Genomic DNA, 5812 nt, shown 5'->3' with positions numbered 1-5812 from the left:
ACCACTTTTCGCACTTCAGTTGGGGCCAAAGGCAGACTGACTGCCTGTCAATCACAGAGCACATACAGTGTAGCGACTGACAACAACTCACACCATTATTGTGTGGGTACAGACCCCATGTTGCCTGCATGCAAGTCAGGTGAGTGAACCTCTACGTCAGTGACTCAAAGCCAACATGAAAATCCTAGATGCCGACAGAGAAGAAACAGAACAAAATGTTCCATTTGGAGAGTTCAAACCCCTCCCCCCAAAAAATGCATTTGGCCACAGAAACGCAAAATGTCTACATACCGGCAGTCTTTTTGCATGGAAACCCCAAACCTGTTTGCTGTCATATAAATGCTTTTCAAACCACATGCTTTGGACTATGTGTCAGTATTTGGTCATGAAAAAATATATTATGACACAAAAAAATCCTATATTTAGAAAAAAAACTACTGTATCTTGGCAATGATATCATGTTTTTCCACCTAAAAAAACTCTTACTGTATATTTTAAGCAGCATGAGAAAAACCTCACACTTCAAATCATTTTCCAACCACCAAAAAACCCAAAACAATTTTAAGTCAAACTGCTTTTGCATATAAAATGCACTTTTGAGCAAGTCAATATTTTTTTGTTTTGTTTTGTTGTTTTTTTTTAAGGCTGATGGCGGAAACAAACCTGATGAGTGTTATTATGAAGTCATTGTGGATTTGGTCAGAGGGCATTTATTGTGCACCCACATAGAATTACCGGTAGTCATTCTCTTGCAAAGGTGAGTTCCCTCCCAAAAAGTGAAGAATAATAAGGGGAATGCTTTTTATACTTTATGTATGGCTGCATGAGCACAGACTTCATAGATAGAAGAGCCAACACATGCAGAGAGGCTAATGAAGGACGTGTGTTGGCCTTTAATGTGGCAGCTAAAAGTCACAATGTGCATCCACGTCTCACTAGAGGCTTTAACGAGTTTTTCCCCACAAAAGCAATGTTGAGTTGAATGAATAGATTCAGACTGATTTGCCCATTTATTTTCCCATTTTGGAGTTGGGTTAAAGAAAGTCAAGGTCTGGAGCAATTCTTTGTACAATTCTTGTTAATGATCCCACAATAATAATGCCTTTCTTTTTTTTTTTTTTACTTTTTAAACTAAAACCGAGTATTTTACTACACACATCAATGCTTTGCAAAAAAGTCACGATTCTAGAAGACACAAAGGACACATTGAAATACTGATGCTGTTTTAATTAAATTGATTTTTTATTTTTATTTTTGTTTTAGTTCATCCATTTTCTAATCTGCTTATCTTCACAATGGTCGGTGGGTGTGCTGGACCCTATCCCAGGAGTGTTCGGGCAGTACACCCTTAACTGGTTGCCAGCCGATCGCAGGGCGCACACAGATGCACAATCATCCTTGCTTATAATCACACCAGGGGAAATTTTAGATTTTTCCCTTAAACTGCCATGTATGTTTTTTTTATTGGAATGTGGAAGGAAATTGGAGTACCTGAAGAAAACCTGCGCAGACATGGGGAGAACATGCAAACTCCACACAGGAAGGCCGGAGCCGGAATCGAACCCAGGACCTCTGCACTGTGAGGCCGACGTGCTAAACATTTCTAACCAGTTGATCACAGTGCCGCCTTTTTATTCTAGTTTTTAAATAAAATGTAATTATCTGGCTGACTGCATGCCACTGATACTGTTGCCTTTTCTCTTATCAGCAAGCAGTGCCTTGTTGACTGTGAATGAGTTAAACATGGGCATGATCATGATACTCAGTATAATAACACGAAAACTGTATGTGTGGTAATGACGCCAAAAACCTTGATGCTCTCTGGTCAAGCAATTTCGACAATGCTCTGCAGTGATGATTTTACAGTTTACCACCAGCGAGTCCCAGGGACTCGCTGATCAGAAAAGTACGAGTCCCATTATGCATTTCGAGAGTCCCAAATTTCAAATTCTGAAATGGTCTATTTATTTAATTGCATATTATAATAACACAAACAACAACATATACATACAATTATAAATAAATGCTGCAAAAATGTAAATAATTCAGTAGCAGGACTGAGGATTTCGGAAATTCACGGGAACCGTTTTTCGGTTCCGTCGGATTACCCAATGGGAAAACATGGTAACTAATTTGGGGTTCCGTAAATGTTCATCTCGAGAACCCATTTTTCTATTTTGACTGACTTTGACTTTCCATTCATAATAAAGAATTCTGAAACTCAAAAGTATAATGTTTCAAGGGTAAATGTTTGAAAACTATGCATGAACAATGAACATGACATCAGCAGCTGTGTACTCCAGCTTTATTCCAAAAAATAAATCGATCAAAATATGATGTACTCATATGACACCATGAATACAGCTTACCACAAAATCTGAGTATTTTTTCCAATCTCATACTGCAAAGAGATGTGGCTTGACATCCTCTTCCCAAAACGATGCATGTGTAATCGACGATCAGTTTGACGAAAGAATCTTATGGATCTTATCGAATGTTGTATTCCTAAAGTTACCATGCTACAACCAGTAAAGTTATAGAATAACCAAGACTGTTTCATAATATTTTTCATAGTGATTAGCTATTCCGGTGATCCCTCGCTATTTTGCGGTTCGTTTATCGCGGCTTCAGTGCATCGCATCTTTTTTCAAACATTCATAAAAAAAAATTTTTTTAAATTTTTGAAGTCTGCATAAAGGCCGCAAACGGTCAGCGAGGAGTAGCGAAAGTCAGCAAAACAACAGTGAGTCACATAGAGCAACATGTACATGTGGGGTGAGGGAGGGGGGGGGCTGAGAAGATGCAAAGCCATGTTGATTGGCTGTGCATCTTCATTCTGTCTTATCAAGTGGGTTACTCTTTGACCTTTAATCGGTTTCTTTCTTTCGGTGTTGTTTATGATGCGTGCTAGTGTGCGTGTGTGTGTGTGTGTGTGTGTGTGTGTGTGTGTGTGTGTGTGTGTGTGTGTGTGTGCGTGTGTGTGTCTTGTTTTGACTGAGAAATTTCCTTGCGTCCCAAAAACGCACATTATTTGGAACTGTGCGTCCCGCGGGAAAATTGTGCGTCCTGGGACGCAGGGGTAACGAGATGGTGGCTCTGAAACCATGACGAAATGGTGTAAAGCTGCATACAATTGTATAGTTCTCATCCATGGTTATATTTTAAGGACACTGTATGGGAATATAATAGTCACATACAATACAAAGTTAGACATTAAATTTTTTGGAGGAAGCATTTTCTACAACAATTGTTGCTGCTCTTAGGTTGTTGTTTTTTCTGAGAGTGTATATTTAAATAAGGAGGTAATTGAGGCTGAAAAAAAAAGTCTGAAGTATTTTATTTTTTTTAATCGAGTGACCCGAATTATTTAAGGCCTCGTTTCAGCCTTAGTTGAGTTACTGTGCCTCCATGTTGCCACCCTCGGCGATGTAACCTTTTAATGCCAAACATATATGTTTTAATATAAGGGTGAATGTATTTATGGGCGGCCCGGTAGTCCAGTGGTTAGCACGTCGGCTTCACAGTGTTCGATTCCAGCTGCGGCCTCTCTGTGTGGAGTTTGCATGTTCTCCCCGGGCCTGCGTGCGTTTTCTCTGGGTGCTCCAGTTTCCTCCCACATTCCAAAAACATGCATGGCAGGCTGATTGGATGCTCTAAATTGTCCATAGGTGTGAGTGTGGCCTTTGATGGTTGTTCATCTCTGTGTGCCCTGCGATTGGCCTGCAACTGATTCAGGGTGTCCCCGGCCTACTTCCCGAATACGGCTGGGATAGGCTCCAGCACCCCCCGCGACCCTAGTGAGGATCAAGCAGTTCGGAAAATGGATGGATGGATGTATTTATTTCAGTCACTAACTGTAAGATCCGGAAAAAAAATAACAAGGCAAAAAACGCTCTTTCTCGCCACTCAGTCTATGTGCTGTCCTTGTGCTGTCTTCTCCTAGCCTCCGCCGTATTTTTCATCCTAAAAAACAAGCCATGGAATTGGTTGGCTGGTTTCTTGATGCAATCAACAAGGTTTTCTCGACGAGAAGAGCAGGCAGTGGGGAGCCTGCTTGCCCCTCGGGACATTTGCTGCTGGGCACACCCTACATCCATGGAGGAAGCGGAGAATGGTGTGCCTGTCAATACTGTCCATTGAGGAGGAGGAAGACATCTACATTATCGGCCTTCTGATAGCAGGTATGCTGCAGTTTGGTGTTAGCAGTTTCCTGTTCTAACACAAAATCCAACCGACGGGAGCAGCTGTATTGGATGTGCAGAAGCTGCCGGTCATTCTTGATCGTCTAGCGCGAATATCCAACACTCAGACTCAAGCGGTGACTGAGCTGAACCGCAATTGCGGTTCTGGAGCGTCTCCGTACGATCAACAGCAACAGGGAAAAGTGGAATTCTTGCTTCAAAAAGGAATTGAGGATTTGGCTGATCGGCGCCAGTGAAGGGATACAGCCACTGACTCAAGGCCACCTGAAATGGTTGGCGGCCATCCCTCCAAAACAAACAACGCTATTTGGACCCCTTTCCCCTGGATGGAAGGTATGCACGGAAGCTAGTGCCCCCACCAACACCCCCTCCTTATCTGCCATGGACTGATAAGCCAGGACTGTCTTCATGAACAGACCTTGACGAAGCAGCTGTGGCCTGTTCACACATACACATACACAACCAGACAATCACATGGGCATACACATCCTTATCATCACTGTCTTCATCGCTCCTCTTCTTTTCCCCCGCGAAGCCGAATGATCTGCAGAGCGCACGGCGGACCGTGCAGCTGGTCGGATGGGCCGTGTTGCGGTCACCTCCCTTCCCCTCCCCCCTTCCCATTCATCCTCTTCCTCATTACATGTTATGTCTCGTGACTTGTTGTACCTGTCATATGCTTATTTATGTGTGAGGGTCTTTTTTTTATCCTGGACTTAAATTATCCTCAGAGGAAGATAGTTCGAGCATGTTTTTTTTCCCTCTCCCTACCTTGTGGTTTGCTTTCTGAACTCTGACTGTAAATTTCCCCATTGCGGGACGAATAAAGGATATATAAGTCGACATATGCTATCATCCATCCATTCATCCGCTTATCCTCATAAAGATGGTGGGTGTGTTAGAGCCTATCCCAGCTGTTTTCAGACAGCAGGCAGTGTACTCCCTGAACCAGCTGCCAGCCAATCGGAGGGGACACCGAGACGAACTACCATCCATTCTCACACTCACACCGAGGGACAATTTAGAGTGTTCCACTCCCATGCATGTTTTTGGAATGTGGAATACACGGAGAAGATGCAAACTCCACACAGGAAGTACGTGGCCTGGAATTGAACCTCTGCACTGTTGAGGCTACCTACTTTCAAACTTTGTCTCTTGTTTTGGGACCTCCACAGCCTCATGCATCTCTATTCTCGAGCTCAGGGGTGGCCAACCAGTCGGAGACGAAGAGTCAATTTTTTAACTGTGTTACTGCAAAGAGCCCTTCCTCTCACACACGCGTGCGCACAGACACACACACTTTTTTGGCCAAAGATCGACTTTTGAAGCGAGCAACTTCTCAAGAGCGACTCGATCGTGCACGTTTAAGCATATGCATACGCACACGCACGCACGCACACACACACACGCGCGCTCGCTCGCACGCATGCACGCACTCACGAGGGTGCCCACCAGTGCACTCGCGCACATATGCACGCACACCACGATGAGCAACAGTCGTAACGGGCCGACAATGAATGAAAGCTAAAGGTACAAAAAAATCCTTTTCTCCCCCACCCATTTTCTCCTCCCACCCCTTGCGGTCGACTTGGGACCCTTTCCCTGGCTCT

General features: G+C 43.6%; 1 long non-coding RNA gene across 1 annotated transcript; it reads right to left on the bottom strand.

Moving 5' to 3' along the window:
* Window positions 1–3968: 3968 nt before the first annotated feature.
* LOC127612142 (uncharacterized) lies at window positions 3969–4784 on the bottom strand. The gene is made up of 2 exons (XR_007965601.1): window positions 4131–4784; window positions 3969–4087 (listed from the first exon to the last, which is right to left on the bottom strand). It is a non-coding gene; the product is annotated as an uncharacterized LOC127612142 (long non-coding RNA).
* Window positions 4785–5812: the final 1028 nt, after the last annotated feature.

The sequence above is a fragment of the Hippocampus zosterae genome, chromosome 12 (assembly GCF_025434085.1).
Source record: "Hippocampus zosterae strain Florida chromosome 12, ASM2543408v3, whole genome shotgun sequence".
Taxonomy (NCBI): Eukaryota; Metazoa; Chordata; class Actinopteri; order Syngnathiformes; family Syngnathidae; genus Hippocampus; species Hippocampus zosterae.
Note: the sequence above shows the minus strand (reverse complement) of the source record. Positions and strands in the feature narration are given on the sequence as shown.